Source organism: Peromyscus maniculatus, chromosome 19 (genome assembly GCF_049852395.1).
Source record: "Peromyscus maniculatus bairdii isolate BWxNUB_F1_BW_parent chromosome 19, HU_Pman_BW_mat_3.1, whole genome shotgun sequence".
NCBI classification, from domain to species: Eukaryota; Metazoa; Chordata; class Mammalia; order Rodentia; family Cricetidae; genus Peromyscus; species Peromyscus maniculatus.
In genome coordinates this window covers 73286547-73305810 of record NC_134870.1, presented here as the reverse complement: position 1 = coordinate 73305810, position 19264 = coordinate 73286547, and the positions used below count along the sequence as shown (strand labels likewise).

At 45.1% G+C, this 19264-nt stretch overlaps 1 long non-coding RNA gene across 2 annotated transcripts in view; it reads left to right on the top strand.

Annotated features, from left to right (window-relative positions):
- Window positions 1-15381, top strand: part of LOC121823977 (uncharacterized) — a 36953-nt gene extending 21572 nt beyond the window's left edge. Inside the window, exons 3-8 of one of the 2 annotated variants that reach the window (XR_013046204.1) lie at window positions 4103-4535; window positions 5255-5348; window positions 7185-7238; window positions 8849-9175; window positions 14437-14608; window positions 15312-15381. This is a non-coding gene — a long non-coding RNA (uncharacterized LOC121823977). The remainder of the gene's footprint in view (window positions 1-4102; window positions 4536-5254; window positions 5349-7184; window positions 7239-8848; window positions 9176-14436; window positions 14609-15311) is intronic. The other variant, XR_013046205.1, reaches the window with a different exon arrangement.
- Window positions 15382-19264: the final 3883 nt, after the last annotated feature.

Genomic DNA, 19264 nt, shown 5'->3' with positions numbered 1-19264 from the left:
AACCTCTAAATATTGTCTGTCCTTCATTGTCCTGGCCACCTACTGCTTGGTGAGTGCTCTCACTCGTTGCAGGCTGCCTTCTTACACTGTAGTTTGATGCGGTCCACTTCCTCATATTCTCTGTCAGTTTGTCTGCATGGACATGGAGGGATGGACAGGGTCAGCGTGTGTCTTCATTAATTTTGCTTGGCTCGCTGCATGGTGTTTTGGTTAACAGTAGTGTTTCTTATTTTGTGACATTTGCAGCTAACTATACTTGAGGTATATATTCATGGCTTTATTAGGAGTTGTGGAATAATATTCTCACATGCCTTGTGTTAATGTCTTGCTTTGAGCCCAGAAGGAGACATTCCTTTGAATGTCTTGTGTCAAGAACAGGCAGGAGTTATCGCAAGAATCTTGGAGAATCCTATGGAAGAAGGGGAGGAAGGATGATAGGAGCCAGAGGAGTCAAGGACACCACAAAAAATGGCTCACAGAATCAACTAACTAGGGTTCATAGAGATTCGGGGTTCACAGAGACTGAACCAACAACTAGGGAACCTCTCAGGGTCCGACCTAGGTCTTCTGCATATATGCTATGGTTGTGTAGTTTGGTGTTCTTGTGGGACGTTGGGAGTGGGGGCTGTCTCTGACTCCTTTGCCTGCTTTTGGGACCCTTTTCCTCCTACTGGGTTGCCTTGTCCAGCCTTAGTATGAGGATGTGTACCCAGTCTTGTTGTAACTGGTTATGCCATTGTTTGATTGATATCCCAGGGATACCTGCCCTTTTCTGAAGGGAAACAGGAAGAGTGGATCTGAGGGAGAGAGGAAGGGTGGGGAGGGGCAGTCCTGGGAGGAGAGGAGGGAGGGGAAACTGTGATTGGGTTGTAATGTATGAGAAAAGATTTTTTTAAAAAATGACACAAAAAGGCTTGGCTCTTACTTATGGTTCATCTTGACCAGTTTTTAAGATAAACCACTGGTGATCATATTGGTTTCCTGTTGATGCTACAATTAATTACAAGGTTGTCACTCCTAAGTTATGTTGCACTTCTGGAGGGCAGACACCTAAATGAGTCCATGGTGCTGAATTCCTGGTGACTCTGAGGCTAAAAGAAAAATCTCATTCCATTCTGAAGCCCCTGCCCCTGTGTTCCTGGGCTTCTTTGTCACCAGACCCCAGCACTCCTGGTCTCCTGGTCTCCTGGTCTCCTGGTCTCCTGGTCTCCTGGTCTCCTGGTTTCCTGGTCTCCTGGTCTCCTGGGCTCCTGGGCTCCTGGGCTCCTGGGCTCCTGGGCTCCCCGGCTCTTGGCTCTTGGGATCCTGTGTTCCTGGCTTCCAGAACTCTTGGCTTCTCAGCTCCGAGCTCCCTCCAACTTCCAGGCCAATGGGAGAAGAGCTGTGTTCCTCCTGGACCTCTGTTTTGGTCCTCACTCTCTATCCACCCTTTGTGTCCTCTCAGAGTGGCTGTGATTACATCAGGCTACCTAGATAACTCAGGAAAATGTCCTCATTCAGAAAGCCTTAACTTACACCTCCCAAGTCACATGAGATGGTGTATTTATAGGGCTGGGAAGCTAGTCCCAACTTCCATGCTCTGTTCTGGATCTGGAGAAATAGGAAAATGTCTTACTTCCCTCATTGCTACAACAAAATACCTAGAAAAAGCAACATAAGGGAAGTATTTTGCCTCACATTTCTGAGGTCATGGTGGGAAAGCCATGGGAGCAGGAAGAGGAGGCTGGTCATGTTGAACCTGCAGTCAGGAAGCAGGGGCAGACAAATGCTAATTTTCAGTTTTCCTTCCAGGAGCTCAGCCCATGGGATGACTTCTTCCATTTCAATATAAAAACTCTCTTAAAGACAAACCCCGACGATTGTCTCCTAGGCGTCTAGATCCTGACAGACAATGTTAACCATTCGCAGGAGGAACTAGACTTTTCCAGTTATTCATTCCTGTGGGTGTACACCACCCATGAAGCAGTCTCCAGGCTCCTCCTCCCCAGTCTCCAGGGCAGCTCTGCTCCTCTGTTGCCATGGTACTCTACCCTGCAGGTACCCCTCATCTTTGCTCAAAGTACCCCCAATCTGTGTCTCACAGCCCAGCACGTTTGCCAGGCAGGGTTCACGGTGGTGGTGTTCCTCAGTCTTCGTGCGTGTCGGTACCCTGAAGCAAATCTGAACAGATGAAAACTCATTCTTATTCTCCTTCCTTGAGTTTCTTGAAGGTGACCATCCACTGCTTTTACAGGACAGTCGAGAAATGCTAGAGACGCCATGGCAACTGTCAGTCACTTTTCCTGTTGGTGTGACAAAATGCTCTGACAAAATCAGCTTAAAGGGGGAAGAGGATTACTCCGTCTCCTGTTTCAAGGTTACAGTCGATCATGACAGAGAAATCAAGGAAGTGGGATCTGGAAGGCACTGGGCCCCGCTGCGTCATGGTCAAGCAGCAGAGACTGATGCCTGTGTGTGAGTCCTGAGTCAGTTCCTCCAGCTCACTCAGCCCAGGACCTCCTGTGCATGACGAAGGCAGGTCTGCCCACATCAGTTAACATGACTGAGACAATCCTCCAGAGGCAAGCCCCAAGGCCGTCTCCCACGGGATTCCAGACTCTGTCCAGTTGACAATAAGTACTTCATAGCACAACCATCTATTTACTTCCCCATCCCAATGCCTTTTGCTCAGGTCTTTGTACCATGGCTCTAGATTGCCAACACATTTTTGTTATGTTATGTCTTAGGGTTTTCCATTCTGTATTAGCCGTTCCGTATGCACAGCTCAACCTTTAAACACGTGTGTTCAGATCTTTAGGAAAAAGATATTGTTTTAGGAGAGCTTTCCTGTCACAGAGTTTGATGTCATCGTTTCTTTGCTGGTATTGTCTTCCTCCCTCCTTCCCTTCCCCTCCCCTCCTGCCCTCCCACCCTCGCTTTCTCCCATTCTTTCCCTCTCTTCTTTGCTTGCTTGCTTGCTTCCTTTCTTCCTTCCTCCCTCTCTTTCTTCAACATCTACATCTTCTTTCATCTTCTGCTCCATTCATTTCTGCCTTGTTCATGTTTATTCTGTGCTTCCATACACCTTGTGTTCTGCTTAATTTTTTGTTCATTTTAATTCAGTGCTAAATCTCAAGAAGTCTCAAGGAATATTTCTTCTTGTTCCAACTCTTTTGATTTTAGCATCTAATTTCCAGGTTTTGGTTTTGGTAACCCCTTTCATTCCCCCAATTCTAGTCCATTTTCCATCAGTTTACATCACTTTCCTTCTATTTTACACTTAATAGTGAAACAGTGGATTGTATTTTCATGGGCTCACATAGGCTGTATTTCCTAGCACATATTTATTGTCTGTTAAAATATGACTTTGCTGTCTTTTTATTTTCTTTGTGAGCTCTGGCCTGGAATTCAGTGTCTTTGCATTGTGTGTCCTCATGTGAAATTGGCTTGCTCACTCTTTTGGAATGTGTGAGGCAGGAATCTTCCTCGTCTATGGCAGAGTTCCTTACCTGCCACCTTACAAGTTCAGGAGAGGGATCTTCATCCTGAAGTCAAAGTTCACCTGCTGTCTCTGCTAGCATCCAAGTGTAAGGCAATAACTTTCCAGAATCCCTTGGTTTCCTAATCAACTTTATCTGGATTTTGTCTTTATTTTTTCCATCTTTGATGACTGACTAAATCAGCTCTTGTCTTCAGAAATTCCTCCTCAGTATTGTGTTTATCCTAAAACACCACTTGATTGCACGGTTTGAAAGACCATGACTCTAGCTTGAAAGTACTTGAAATACTACGTAGAACACACACACACACACATACACACACACACACACACACACACACACACACACACACACACACTACCACTCCAAACACCGCTTCCAATGCCCTGCTGTGATGTCCGATAAGTTCTCCCTGGCTAATTTGTCTGTCTTATGTTTAGCCATGCCCTCTGCTCCTGCCAGAGAGAGTCACAGCTCCACCTGGACACCACTGCAGTTATCTTCTGAGTGAACTCTGCCCACTGTTGAGTTCCTGCTGGGACTTGGCTGCTGAGTTTTTCTATAGCTATTGTTAATAGCGTTTTTTTCTTTTACTATTTCAAAACTCCCATTTGCTCTTTCAGTTCTGTACTAATGGATTTGAAAAGATTTAAAACCACAAAATAAGGCTGCCTCCTAGGCTATCTTCCAGAAAATATATAAAGCATGCAGATTATACTCTGTGGAGGAAGGACCAGCCTTGGGATGTTTCCAGAGAGATGTGCAATGATACAGCATCTACACTTCTGTCGCTGCGCTGTTAGCCACTGTGTGGAAAACAGATGTTCCAGTTGTGAAGCACAAGGGCAGAAGCTGCAACAACAGGAGTGAGCAGGCTTGGGTGTGATCAATTCTGAGGGAGTTTGTCAGAGCTACGGAAGGGTGTGAACAAAATGAAGGCATCATCTATGACTGATGGAATCTACAGAGGGTGTGAACAAAACAAAGGCATTGTCCATGACTGCTGAAATGAAGCCACCACTTTCTGAGTAGGAAATATGGAAAATAATGGATCAGGTAAATCAGTAGGCACAGCTCCACTTAAGGTGTGTTTTGTACAAGAATTAAACCAAGCACCAAGAGGAACTTTAAAAGGGAAACCTGGCAGAATTTGTGGCTCAGGTGACAGGTAGGGGTGGAAACAGAGTTATAAGCCACGTTAAAGAATGTGATTGGATAAACCATGAACCAGTCACAGAGTCCCAATCTCAGCAAAGGCAAGCATACTTACAAAAAGACAGGTAAAAAGAAATGTGCCGTCATGTAAATAGTAGGGAATTGGAATTATTTGTTTCCTGGAAACCACGTAAAAGTTTGACTTTTGTGTGTTCAGACAGGAAGTGAGATGTGCCTGACCTAAGCTAGTGAGGGCCCTCAGGAAACAAGTTGGTACTGTCACAGTACCAAAGGAGATGTGGTACTAGACAAAACTCAGGTCCTGACATCCTTGGGAGTACACGTCAGGGGTCAACTACACATTTCCAAACAGATCCCCCCTCCCATATAAAAGTTGATAGGAGTGGAAACATTACATTGATTAAGCAAGTGGGGGGGGTCACCATCACTCTGAACAAACTCCACATAGGACGTAGGACAGAGTCAAGCATGTTTACTGAGAGGCTGTGCAGGCTAAGGGGGCCTAGGTAGCTAGGGTGACTTGATGGGAGCTGTCGAGGGTGTTGGGATCATGCTGCCTTTGATGACCTCTGTAGAACTCTGCTCGGTCTATCGTCCAGCATCCAAGATCTCAAGGAACCAAGAGAGCTGGTACATCTGGATCCTGAGTCTTAAGGGCTCCCATCTCAGGCCTGCCCCAGGGGCAAGTCTTAGGTAGGTGTGGCAATTACCAGGAGCCTCATTAGGGGTAGTGCTTCCAGGCCAAAGCTGGAACAGCTAATCAGCACAGTTCCTGGGCAAGTTATAGGGGCTTTCTCTTGAAAACTCTTACATTATTGTGTTATCACTGCTCATACCTAGCATCTCAAGTCATTCTCCTCATCCCCCAGAGAGTAACCTGGTCTTTAACTAACAACAAAGTTCCAGAGATGGAGTTGAGTTCCCTTAATAGCTATTTGAACTCACTGTTTGAAACGTGTTCAACACAACAGAAGGCTGTGCATACTTGGCACCAGACAAGTGTTTGCCACAGTCCTTCCCCAAAATGCCCTGGTGGAGGGTACAAGCCACCAAATCACCCCCAGGTATAGGTCCACAGAAATGAGTCTCTCTCTCTCTCTCTCTCTCTCTCTCTCTCTCTCTCTCTCTCTCTCTCTCTCTCCTCTCTCTCTCTCTCTCTCCCCCTTCCTTTCCTCACTCCTTCTCTCTCCCCTACATTCAAGATACATTAAAATAAAAGCCATGTTTCACATTGCACAGCAATAAGATGTAAAGGACCCCAGTGTCTTCAAATCAAGGCTTTCCAACTTCAAAGAACAGATGCAGCTCAGTGGCTAACTGCTTGGCTCCTTAGCTAACAGAAAAATGAAACAGACCAGCACCAGGGAAGGGGGCCATGCTTTCTGGGACCCGAGTCTCCCTCCTGTTGCTCTTCACTGAGTTTGCAGCCATGTCCCACCCCCCACTCCCCCACCCTGTCAAGCCTGGAGTCATGCTGTGAAGACAGCCAGCCCATCCTAAGCTGGGCTTGCTGTGAGTTTCCCTCTTTCCAACTCACCTTGACGTCTTAACAATGAGCCAGTTCTTTGCTCAAAGTTAGTGCTGTCTGTGTTGTCATTATATTTAAAAGAAGAAAAAAAAAACAGACAAACAGGGCAGAGGAGGTAGGTCAGTCTGTAAGTGCTCAGCTCAATTGGATGAGGACCTGAGGATGGGCTCCAGAATCATGCAAAAATTCTGGGCAAGCTGAAGGGCTTGAAATCTCAGCGGGGGGGGGGGGGGGGGGTTGGAGGGTTGGGAGCCCGCCAAGTCTAATTGGTGAGCTCCAGGTCAATGAGAGAACCAACCTCAAAGGAGGTAGGTGGCATTCCTACCTTTGACACCTGAGGATGTCCTCTGGTTTCTGTGAGCGCATATACACATGTGTACATGACCTTATTCCACACACATGCACATATATGTGAACACAGCATAGACACCCAAGCAAAAAATAGACAAAGGGATTCATGGCTAGTAGATAATATAAAGTACCTACCAAGTGTGCAAGGTTCCAAGTGTGCAAAGTACCTGCAAGTCTTGACAGTTCTTTCCCTACCCATAAATGGACCTCTGATCTCAGTTTAACCACGTCACCTACCTCTATATTTTCTATCCTGTCTCAGGCCCATTTTTTTTTCCACTTTAAGACTTAGATCTTTGTGGGAAGGATGTTGGGAAATTTAAAAATTAAATTTTAAGGATTCCATTCCCTATTTAGTGTACAGGAGAAATAACTAGATGCTATCTGGAAAGCCTGTGTAATCTTTTACACATTTAAATGAAAATCAAGGTCTCAGACAGCTCTTTAGTACCAGAATGGGAAATCCATTACAATGAACACAGCTCTCTTAAAAGCCAGATGCTCATTCCTAATCAACAATGGACACTTTGTCCTTTAAATTTTTTTGACAGATACCTAATGATACTATGTGGCTTTTGTTAGGTGTCTGGATGCATCAAACATTTAGTTTTATGGTCAGAGAAATATAAACTGTCCATCTTCCTTCATAGATGAACAAATGCAGTGGAAATACCCAGGAACTACTGGGCACTGGTCAAAACCAGGTGGGTGTGGTTGTAACTACTAACACAATTTCTGGAACAACCAACTGTGCCAGTCTCTGATGGGGCCCAGTGCAAGGTAGGCAGCCCTGAGCCTGACACACCAGGGCACAAGAGGGGCAACGTGAAACCTTTATTAGACTAACAGATATGGTGTGTACACAGACGTCAGCTAATCTGTTAGACTTAGCGGGGCATCCTCGGAACCTGGTTTACTGGGCAAATAGAGAATAATCCGTGTTTAACCTGTAAGTTACAGAACCAGTGTGTCTTATTTATATGAGGCTTGTCTTCTCTCTCCTTGACTTCTTTCTTTTGAAATGAAGGGAGGATTGAGGCTCTAAATGACTCATAAAGGGGGGATCATGTGAATTATCTATTTATTAATCACACAATGAGCTCCACTGGCCACCCACACCAGGGTCATTTGTAGCTGGGACCAGACAGTGTAGCAGATAACAGCTGCAGACACTTATTAATACAGTGTCGTGACTGGGACGCCATCACCAGCTGGAAAATGTTAATATGAATTATGGAATAAAATAAGTAGGCTGTTGGCACAGGAAAGACACAGGCAGGCTCTGGAAGGGCCCTTTTCACACTGACTTTGCAGCCAGCTTTGGCTGTGCTAAATTATGAATTTGGTCACCACCGACTTCTTCTCCTGTGTGTCTCCGAAGGGCAGATGACCCAAATGAATGCAAATCGAATTAGGTTTCCTCTCAGAGACTTTAATACCATAAATGAGAAACAGCATTCATCACAAATAACTAGGGATTGTATACTAAAGTGCTTGACGAAAATCAATATACCTTCAGCTGCTCTCGGCCTATAAATGTAAATGAGAACAGATATAAAGCTGATATGCACTAAAGAAAGGTTATTGAGGGAGCAACACATAACACTAAGAAATCAATTGAATAAACTTGAAAAATGATTCAGATAGAGTAGATATGAACATAGAAAATCAATCATATAATTTAAAGAATAAACAGCTTGAACCTCACAAATCTCCCGTATGGTTTTAGTGTGTAGGATTTTTAATTTAGCATTGATATAATGCCAAGCTATGAGAATCTGCAGATGGCGGCTGCAAGGAGGAAAAATCAATTCATTCTTGTTCTATGGTCTTAAGGGGTATTTGATATTTACAGCAGGGCCGCATGGATCTTGTATAAATTTACATTTTAAGAGATAAAGGGCTGCTGTATTTTGTCTTGTTATTGTTAATAGAAACTGTCTACTTTTATTCTGTCCACTTTCTGGGGAAGCGGAGCTGTCTGTGTGATGCTGGTGTCACGGGCAATTTTCAAGGCTTTATTTTCTCGAGACACAAAGTTTTGCTTTGTGTGTGTGTGTGTGTGTGCTTTTTTTCCCCCCCTACCACAAGGCAATTGAGGTGGCATAATTGCATCAGTGCTACAGAAATACAGACTGCAATTTGGGGAGAGAGAGAGGAAAAAAAAACAATTCCAGACAAGTTCATTTATATGTTGTGTGGAGGTTTGGAGGTTAAGAAAATGTGGCAGGGTACAAGTAAATGTATATGTAAATTTGAGAGACTTTCATCACACTTATAATCAGTTATTTGCCTTTTGGTTTCCAACTCACAGATTTGTCGCTAAGCAAAGCTGAAAAAAAATCAAGATTTGCCAAGGATCTCACAGATGCCAAGTTGGAATGTGTTCCCCAAACTTCAGATGGTTATAACGTTGATGCATGGGGTGCAGGTACCACTGAGCGCCAGCATCATTGAAGTGATTTGTGGCAGTTTATTTGCCTAATGGAAATGGATCCACCGTGTTGGAAGTGTCTCTCTCTCTCTCTCTCCCTGGCTCCCTCCTCATCAGTCACCTGCATTTCAGGGGAAGGGAAGGCTCAGGTTCTAACAGTGCCAACAGAGAGCACCTCAGGGCCCACAGACCACACCTCCAGCCCTGGTGAGCTCTTCTTGGTGAAAACCCCCAATCCGGTATTTTTCCTGTATGAGAGGAGGGCAAATTGATCATCGTCGATGCCATCCCAGTCACAGTTCACTGTTTCTAACTTGAGAAGCAAGTTTAGGGAGGAACACTGGGGCCTCTGGACAGCTCTGTGGCAGAGACTCTCTCCAGGACAAACTCTTGAAACAGGCTAAGGGTCAGATTTGAGAAAGTGAAAGACAAGCGCTCTGTGTCCCCTGTGAGAAGACAATGTCTCAGACGGTTAAGTCCATGTTATCCGTCACGCACACCATGCTCCTCGGTCGGTTATCTTCCAGTGAGCACAGCAACGCCCAGCAGTGTTTCAGGGCACTGAACACTACGCTGAATGTTCAGGGACATTTATTCTCTTACCCACAAAAACTCTTAGTTTTCCACCTAATTCTTAGAACCAATGTAGAAAAATGCATGCTTCCAGAGAGATGGCAAAGACACACCCTTCTACAAAGTTAGTTGTCAAGGGTGGGTCTTAACCTGGGCTTCAGTCACTGCTCTCAAAAGAAGACTGAGTCATGGGAGACCCAGGCACCGGGAACCATGCCAGATGGATGACAGGAGCTTCTAGGGTTTCCCTCTGCCTTACGCTCTGAGTCTTAGAGCTAAAAGCCAGCAAGCCAGAAGCGCTAGTGGGTGCAGAAGAAGCTTGGGCTAGAGGAACCAGAGGATTCGGATGGTGCTGCATGCAGGACAGCATGCTGTCTGTGCTGAGCACACGCCTCCTTCTCATCCCAGGCTGTGTGATTCTCCTGTCTGTCGTCTGTCACATCTATGCGGTGGGCATCTCAAGTCTGGGGCCTGCTAAGCTAAGATGAATCTAAATGAAGGTCATTTTTACTGCAAACTGAAGACCCTACTCAGGCCTAGGCAGCAGCCCAGAGCCCTGGGAAGCCTGGCAGCATTCTTTGTAAGCCAGTGTTGCCCGCTGGGGAGTGCCCTTCTTCAGTCTAGTCCTGCCTTGTGCTCCCAACACATGTAGAAAATGAAATTAAACAAAGGCTTGTTTCTAACTGAGATGATAAGGTAAGAATGGTATCTATCAGAGTTCTTTCTCTCTTAATAAGATGCTTTCATTTCCATTTCATATAGATTTAGTTCAAAACTGTGAGGAGACCTATTATTTGCCCATCTTCAAACCAAGTATGAACCCTTGATGTTTATGAGCATATCGTGCTTCTTATATTTTGTATAGTCAGAAACCATATATAGGGCTAGTGGGATGGCTTATTGAAAAATAAAGTACTAGGCACCAAGCCTGAGGACCTGGGTTCAATTGCTGGAACCTAAATAGTGGAAGGAGAGAACCAACTTCTGCAATTGTCCTCTGACACCCACACATTCATTGTGACACATGTACATGCTCCCCATGTACATGCAAAATTAATTAATTAAATAATTAATTAATTAACACATTACAAAAGAAATAATATATCTACATACATAAACACATGTATGTCACAAAGATTGGAAGTTTCAAGTATGGAATTCTTTTAAGTAGGTATTTTGATTTAAATATCTCATAGAATATAATTACATATATAGAAAAGGACATTATTGTGTGCATATGTTTGCATGATACAATCTGAAGAGATTGTAGTGGGCCCTGGATTTACATTATGTAATTTATTTTAAACAGTGCATTGAAGGAGAGGTTTCTATGTATTTTTCCTTTAAAATATTTCATAGTAGTCATATCTTAAAATCTATAAATAAACCAGAGGTTATATGTGTGTGCAGTTTTCATCTCCAGGAGATAAGTCTGAGGAAGGCAACTTCTAACACAAATATAAACTGTGTAGAGAGAAAAAGGCCCTTCATTTTATGATGCTTTTGAAACTATAACAATAGAGATATCATATTCATTAAGCCCCTGTTGGAAGCATCCTCTGTGTTGAGGTTTCTGCTGAGTTTCAGAATGATTACAATAATTCAATAAACCATGCATGGCCAGTGGCCCTTGGTCTGTGGAAGAGAGAGGTCTGTGTTAGCACAGAGTATGGAAAAAGGGAAAACAAAGATAAAGGCAGCAAGGTGATGGTGGATGGTGTGGAAGCATCACCAGACAGCATGTCTGGAATCCATCTAGCAGGGAAGCTTCGCAGGTGATAGAGCCTAGGAGGGAAGGCAGACGCTGGACAGGTGGGCAGGCAGGTGCTGGACAGGTGGGAAGGCAGATGCTGGGCAGGTAGGCAGGTAGATGCTGGACAGGTGGACAGACAGGTAAGGGATAGGGGGCAAGACAGGTTTTGGACAGGTGAGACAGTAGATGTTGAACAGGTGGGCATGCAGGTGCTGGACAGGTAGGCATGCAGGTGCTGGACGGGGCATGAGGGGCCTGGACAGGTGAGCATGCAGGGGCTGGATGGGGACATGCAGGTGCTGGACAAGTGGGAAGGCAGGTGCTTGACAAGTGGGAAGGCAGGTGCTGGACAGGTGGGCAGACAGGTGCTGGACAGGTGGGAAGGCAGGTGCTGGACAGGTGGGAAGGCAGGAGCTGGACAGGCAGGAAGGCAGGTGCTGGACAGGTGGGAAGGCAGGAGCTGGACAGGCAGGAAGGCAGGTGCTGGACAGGTGGGCATGCAGGTGCTGGACAGGTGGGAAGGCAGGTGTTGGACAGGTGGGAAGGCAGGTGTTGGACAGGTGGGAAGGCAGGTGCTGGACAGGGGGAAGGCAGGTGCTGGACAGGTGGGCATGCAGGTGCTGGACAAGTGGGCAGGCAGGTGCTGGACAGGTGGGCAGCAGGCAGTCAGGGCAAGGAGGACACTGCAGAAAGCAAGAACAGCAGACACAGAAGAGCCTGACATGCTCTAAGGGTTCCTTCTTGTCTGCTCCATCCTAAGGTAGAGTGGGACATGGACAGAGGCTGAGTGGACTGACTGGGTCAATGCAGTCAAGAGGGTCCAGGATGCCAGGCAGTCACTGAAACTCCACATGACTGCTAATGTCCTAAGGCCAGAGTCCTCTTCTCATGGTGTCAAACACCAATAGAACTTGCTTGGGATAGGAACAATGGCTGGCTTTTAGAGTTCTTGCCATTACCAAGGGCCTCGCAAGTCCACCAAGAAATGTGGGTGTCATACTTCAATAACCCTCACAGAACAAGTTCTTTATGACCAGAAAAATCACAGGTGATCTACTGAAAATAAGTTTGCCCTTGAAATCATAACTCATTTTCTTTAAAAATGATAAGAAAACTATATAATAGTAGCAGATACTAAGAGTAATGCATGCATTATGAAAGGCTATAACCTTTTAATAAAGTGAATAGGACACAGATTTCAACATTAGAAGTCTCATAACTGTGTCTAGTTCCTCCCTTGATCACAAAGATGTCTGGGTTCCATGTCTCTGTCTCTGTCAGTTTCCATCTCTGTGTATCTGTTCCCTTGTCTCTTGTCTCTGTCTTCATCTCTGCCTTTGTCTTTGTCTCTCTGTCTGTCTTTGTCAGGCTCTCTGTCTGTCTCTGTCTCTATCTCTCTTTCTCACACAAAAACAAACTGGGAAACAAAACACAAATTATCTTGGGTTGAGCCATTGGGCATATCTTTGCAAACTTAATCTCAGCCATACTAACCTATTTATCTGACACTAGGCAAAGGAATAAATGTTGCAACAGATCTGAATTTCTGCTCTTTCAATACGTTTAACTGAGAACCAAATTAGTAACAAATCAGCTGTAGTAAGTTCAGAATGGGAAAGGGGCAATCATGTCCCAGAGGGACAGTGAGATAATGTTCCGATTCAATAGCAGGCTTGTGAGTCCCCAACAGTAGGGGGAAGTCATAGTCTTGCAACGTATTTAGAAATACTACATTTGTTGTGTGCCCACTGTGCTCTGGACGTTGCCCTTTGGCTTACAACACAACCTCTACATCCTGAGAATCTCTGGCAGTCTCTCAGAAGTCGTGATGGTAGACGCCCCATCCCTCTTCTAGTTGGGATGGATTCTCAGCGGAGTGAGAAGCTACACATCGCCAGAAACAGGGATCAGGTGCTTCTGGGGGTCCAGCCTCACCCCTGCATTCTGTGATCTATTGGCAGCAAGCATGGACACTATCTCAGGATCCTGTGCTCCAGTTGAAGAAGGGTCAGGGGAACCTGAACTGATTTAGAAAACAGTAAATCATGATTTCTTCAAGAAGAGCTGGCCTTGGGTTGTCCCTCCATCCCTAGGAGATTACAACTTTGGAAGAACCAATCAAGGAAGAGAGGAGTCCAGAGTGGAGAGGGCCTCTAGGAACCTATACAAAGTTTAACCCAGAGCTCCAGGTAGACTCCCACCTCTGGGTTTCCTCCATCCCCTTGATGGGATCCTTCTGTCTGTCCTAATAAGGTTTGTAGGTTTTGTTCATTTTCCTCTCTGTGGCTGCTGGTTCTCTGTTCCTGTCACTCTGCGGCTTTCTGCCCTGGGCCCTCAGGATCCCTCCTATAAGTCTATGACAGGCAGAAGCTGCCCTGGGATTCCTGCCTCCAATCTGTTACTGCTATTTTGTGTCTGAGGCCCTCAAGATCTCCCTGGTAGCCTCCTGCTTCTGTAACTGTTACTTTGTGTCTCTAAGCCCCTAGGATGCCTACTTTATTCTCTAGGTGCTGACATCGCTGCTTCAGATCTGTAACTGTTACTTTCTGTCACAGACCCTCTTCCGACTGCTACTTTCAAGTCCCCCCCTCATATCTCTAGATGTCAGAGTGTATCACTGTCCCCTCACTCTCCAATGGTCACTTTACCTTGCTGTCTGAGTGGGTCTTCTTTCCAGTGTGTACATTGTCCCATAGGAGGAATTTTGTGTTAAGTACCTCTCTACCACCAACCCTTACCCAAGGCCCCGCTAATACAATCAGGTACAGTTGGATTGAAATCTATTTACAAGCCTTAATACTTGAACATACTCGCTAATTTTTTTTCAAATATTCATTCTCTTCATGTTTAAAATACAAATAACAGATTTTGTGTAAAGGTTTAATAAATATACAGACCAAACTGCCATGTGGTGTGTACAGAATAAATTCCATCACTAAAACAAATGGTTGGCACTAAGAACCATGTTGTTGTTATTACCAGGCAACTTTCCAGTGTGTTTAATTCTCTTGCAATCTGAACAGCCTTTTGGAGCACTGGCCTCTAAGAGTTCAGTCTTAAGCTCCCATAGTAGGCATAACGGGATTTTAGTTGGTCCAAGACTCTAGCAATAAATAATGTGTCTTGCCCTACGGGTTTTTAGACATGCTGTAGAACTGGTGTTTCTGTCTGCTCAGAGATATTTGATCTGAAGATATGCATAGATTCTTATTTCTCTGCCTGTCCTCCTGTCTGAAGAACAGTTCTTTAGCAGAAGAGACAAAAGAAAAGAAGTCAAATATTTGCATCGTGGCCACACAGCAGGAGCTAGAGACGTGAGTAAGGATGGCGTGTGGCAAACTGATACTGTAGGCTTCTGATATCTTTTGCTATCCGTTCCCTCTGTTTTGAAAAAGTGATTATTTTGAATGTATATTTTGAGGGGAAAAAAGCATCAAAACTTGGATGATGGCACCTCACTATCCATGAAAGTTTCATTTCAAAGTAAAACTGAGCGTATCACACACTTCTGTGTGCTTGTAGCTGAAGAGAGATCAGTCTGTAAACAAGATGTCACGCCGGTGTGAGGTGTGAGAGTGCCTGTCTCTTCAAAGGCTGCAGATTGCAGCACTAAAGACGGCAGCCGACATCCAGACCTTCCTGGCACTGGGCTCCTGGACTGGTGGCTCCTGGGCACCTGGGCTCCTGGATTCCTGTCTCCTGGGCTCCTGCATCCATGGGTTCCTGGCCCTTGATATCTTGGACTTCCAATTTCAGCAAGCAGCACAGAGTCATAGCCTACTCTAGGTGCCTGACCAGATAACCCCATGACACCCCTGTTGTAGTTTAAACTGGAAATGCCGCCCCCATAAGCTCTTGTATTTGTCCAACTAGACCCTAGTTGGCAACACTGGTTTAGAAAGCTGTGGGACCTTTAGGAGGTAGTGTCTCCCTGGAGGAGGTGGCTTAATGAGAATGGCCTTGAGGTTTAAATCCTGTCCTAACTTCCTGTCTGCTCTCTGCTTCCTGTTTCACCAGCACCTGAGGAGGTAAAGAGTCCTGCCTGCACAGACCTGCCACCATGGAGCCAACTGTCAGCATGATGAGCTGTTGCTAGAGTTTTCCTGCCTTGCCCACAGTCAGGACAAATCTTTGTCACCCGCCAGTCCCACAGCCGCTCAGACCCAACCAAATAAACACAGACTTATTTTGCTTACAAACTGCATGGCCGTGGCAGGCTTCCTGCTAACTGTCCTTATCTTGCTAACTGTGCTTTTATCTTAAATTGATCCATTTCCATACATCTATACCTTGCCATGTGGCTGGTGGCTTACTGGCGTCTTCACATGCTGCTGGTCATGGCGGCGGCTGCAGTGTCTCTGGTCATGGCGGCGGCTGCAGCGTCTCCTTCTGCCTTTCTGTCCTTTTATTTCTCCTCTCTGTTAGTCCCGCCTATCTTTCCTGCCTAGCCACAGCCGATCAGGTTTTATTTATTAACCAATCAGAGCAACTTGACATACAGACCATCCCCCAGCACAGCCAAGTGCAGACCATCTCAAACACCTGCACTCAGGCCCATGGTCCTAATCATCCTCTATACGGACCTGCTGGGTAACGCCACAAAGAACCTGAGAATGGGCTCCCACAGGACAAACAGAACATCCCACAGCAATGAGCCACATCACACAAACCTGTAGGCCAAAATAAACTCCACCTCTGTTATGTTGCTGGTTGTCAAGCATTTGGTCGCAGCATTTAGAAAAGTAATGAATACAGCCTCTGTGCAGCGTCCCCACTTTGGGCAGCAGAGGGTTCCAAGATACTAGAGAATTGTTCTTGTTTGTCTACAAACTTTGGGGAGTGGATGCTTCTTGATGACTGGCTGCTGCTGCTGCAGGGAAAGCTCTAAACAAGTAAATACGTGTGTGTGTGTGTGTGTGTGTGTGTGTGTGTGTGTGTGTGTGTGTGTGTGTGTTTCTTTGCAGTTTTAATCTATTGGTAAGGCTGGTTTGGAATACAGAGCGCTATTGTGACTTCCTGATGCATATGTGTTCTGTGCCCATGGTCCCATGGGTGGCCATCTACATGATGCTCCGGCCTCCTCTGCACACCGTAAGAGTCCACTAATGACAGATTTATCGCAGCCTGTATCCACCTAGGCATGCTGACCTTTCCTTGCTCCTCCCAACTGTACATCAACTTACAAGTTCAGGAACGAGGAGACTGGGGATAACTGTGATCAGTTTCTGCTACAGCTCCTTAGGGCTGCAGTAAAGCACAGGAATTGCCCATGGGTCAGCTTGGTGGATACCAGGGGCTAGGTTGGTGAATGGCCATTGGCTCAGGGAGGGATCTGCAGCAAAAATGAGGCCCCCCAAGAGCAGACAGTGCTTACCATGGATCCAAACGGAAGGGGACAGTCACAAGAGGCCTTGAGGATATGTTGGGAAAAGTTCCATTACATGGTTGGGATACGAAGTCTCCCCCAAATTCTTACACACTGAGGGCCTGGATTCCAATAGAGCCAAGTCCAGAGGTGAGGACTCCAACTACACCAATGGTTCATCACTTGAAAGGTTCCCAATACACATCATTGCTGGGGATGATGGGCGCTTTGGAGCCCTGGGAGTCTAGTTGGCAAAGTATGCCTTTGAGGGGTACATCTGCTACGGGCCCCTTCCTTCTTCTCTCTGTATCTGCTTCCTTCCTACTGTAGTGCAAGGAGCTTCCTCCTCCATGCCCAGTGCCATGACATTCTACCTCACTATCCCTGCACAGAAATTGGCTAGCCAACCATGAGCAGAGAACCTCTGAAACAGCCAGTATAAATCTTCCCTCATTAAAATTGAAAGCTCATTGTTTTTGTCACAGAACCAAACACTGAGTAACATACCAGATTATAGAAATTGGGACAGAGGCCACAGGGAGTAACAAGGGTGTCTGTCCAGGGGGACACAGGGAAAACAGCAAAGAGGCAAATTGCTTGAGTACTTGGGAGGGGAGAAGAAGAATAGGAGAGGAAGGAGTACGCCTTCTGGAAGGTTCTACAAGTGTGCAGTGGAAAAGCATCTGTCCTGGGGAATTGAACAAGTGCTTTGCTAGTTATGTTCTTATAAAGCTGTGGACCCTTGGCTGGGAAGGTGGTTCCATCAGTAAAATGCCTGCCCTGAAGTCTAAAGACTTGAGTTTGGATCCTCAGCCTCCATGTAAAAGAATGCATGTGGTGGTACATCATATAATCCCAGCACGGGAGGAGTGGAGAGGAGGAGTCCTGGGATTGCTAGTCAGGCATCCTAACAGGTTCAGTGAGGGAGCCCATTTCAGATATATATAGAGATGATAGATAGATAGATAGATAGATAGATAGATAGATAGATACATACATACATACATACATACATACATACATACATAGATGGATAGATAGATAGATAGATAGATAGATACATACATACATACATACATACATACATAGACAGACAGACAGACAGACAGTGGAGAGCAAATGAGAAAGACACAGTGTCAGCTTCTGGCTTCCATATGCATGCACTTAAATATCCATATGCCCTAAAACACATGTGTACGCACATACACATAAAAATGTCACAGATCCTGTACTTCCCCTCCCTCCTTGTTCATTGGGGCTCCCTGACATCTCCCTATGGTTGTGTGGCATAATGATTCTACTATTCTGGATGATGCTGGTTCACAAATCCTCAAAAACATGAAACTGCATCCTTCTCATGAAGCTCACAGACCATTTTTCAGTGTAAGTCAATCTTAGAATTAATAAAGTGACTTGAGAGAGTTATGAGAAGATATTAACTCGTTCAAGTTGGAGGATCCAGCAGGAATTGGTAGTGTGAGGCAGAGTCTGTGCTCTTCATCTACTTGCTCCAGCAAGCAGCATTTAAAGTTGAGTGTTAATTGTTTGGCTTAAAAGTGTAATTTATTTTTCACTGCTGAATTAGCAATACTTGGGCATATTATGCCTGCTTTAGTAAAGAGTGCAGAGTAGTTATGCTCTAGCTCGTGACTCTGCAAGGTTTGTGTTTGGAATCAGACGTGAACCATGTAAGCCAGCCAACCTGTAGGGACATGGCTGTTATCATATAAATTTGGCATCTGTGTTGAGCAATTTGGAAATTACTGCATTTTGTTTCATAAAATATGTGCATGCTACATTGATACCAACTGGATAGATTTTTCTACCTCAAGAAGCCAATGTATTTCTAACATGCTAAACTTAACTCAGTGTCCATATGTCTGTTGTTGTTGACTTTTTAAATACTGGGAGAATGAATTATAAATATGCAGGACGTATTTCTTACTTCTAAAACCATGGTATCGGAATTAAAGTGACTATGAACAGAGAGAAGAGTGATTGAAAACACAAGTGTTGATTCATGGAGGGCATAATAGACACACCAAGTATTAGAACCAGAGTTTGCAGCCTGAGTTCACCTCAGTGTCTCTCAGCTGCCTTCGGCAGTCCCATGAACCTCTTGAATTACGTGGTTCAATGGTACAGCCTATATGCTAAGCATATTTCAGAGTCCATGAGATAAATACACAAGTTCTTCAAAATGTACATAATATGCAAAAGGCAGATGAGTTGTTTAGTTTTGAGTTCAAAATGGCCTAATCCTGGACATAGAAAAGAATCTGTAGAAATTAGTTAGTAGCCACAGGAGGGTAGCAACCTCACATTGCAGCTCCAGTCTCAGCCCTCAGTCCCTCAGGGGTTTGGTTTAACTTAATTTGGCCATTGTTAAAATCTGGTAAGGTGGGCCTGGCAAGAGGCTCAGTGAATAAAGGCACTTGCCCCCAAGTCTGAGGACTCAAATTCAAACCCTGAGCCAGACTATCATGATGGAAAGAGAGAATCAACTCTTGTTGTCTGTCCACTGACCTCCACAAGTGCACACACACACACACAAATTAATAAAAGTAATTAATTAAAAACTAATAATAGAAATCCAGTGCCTCCA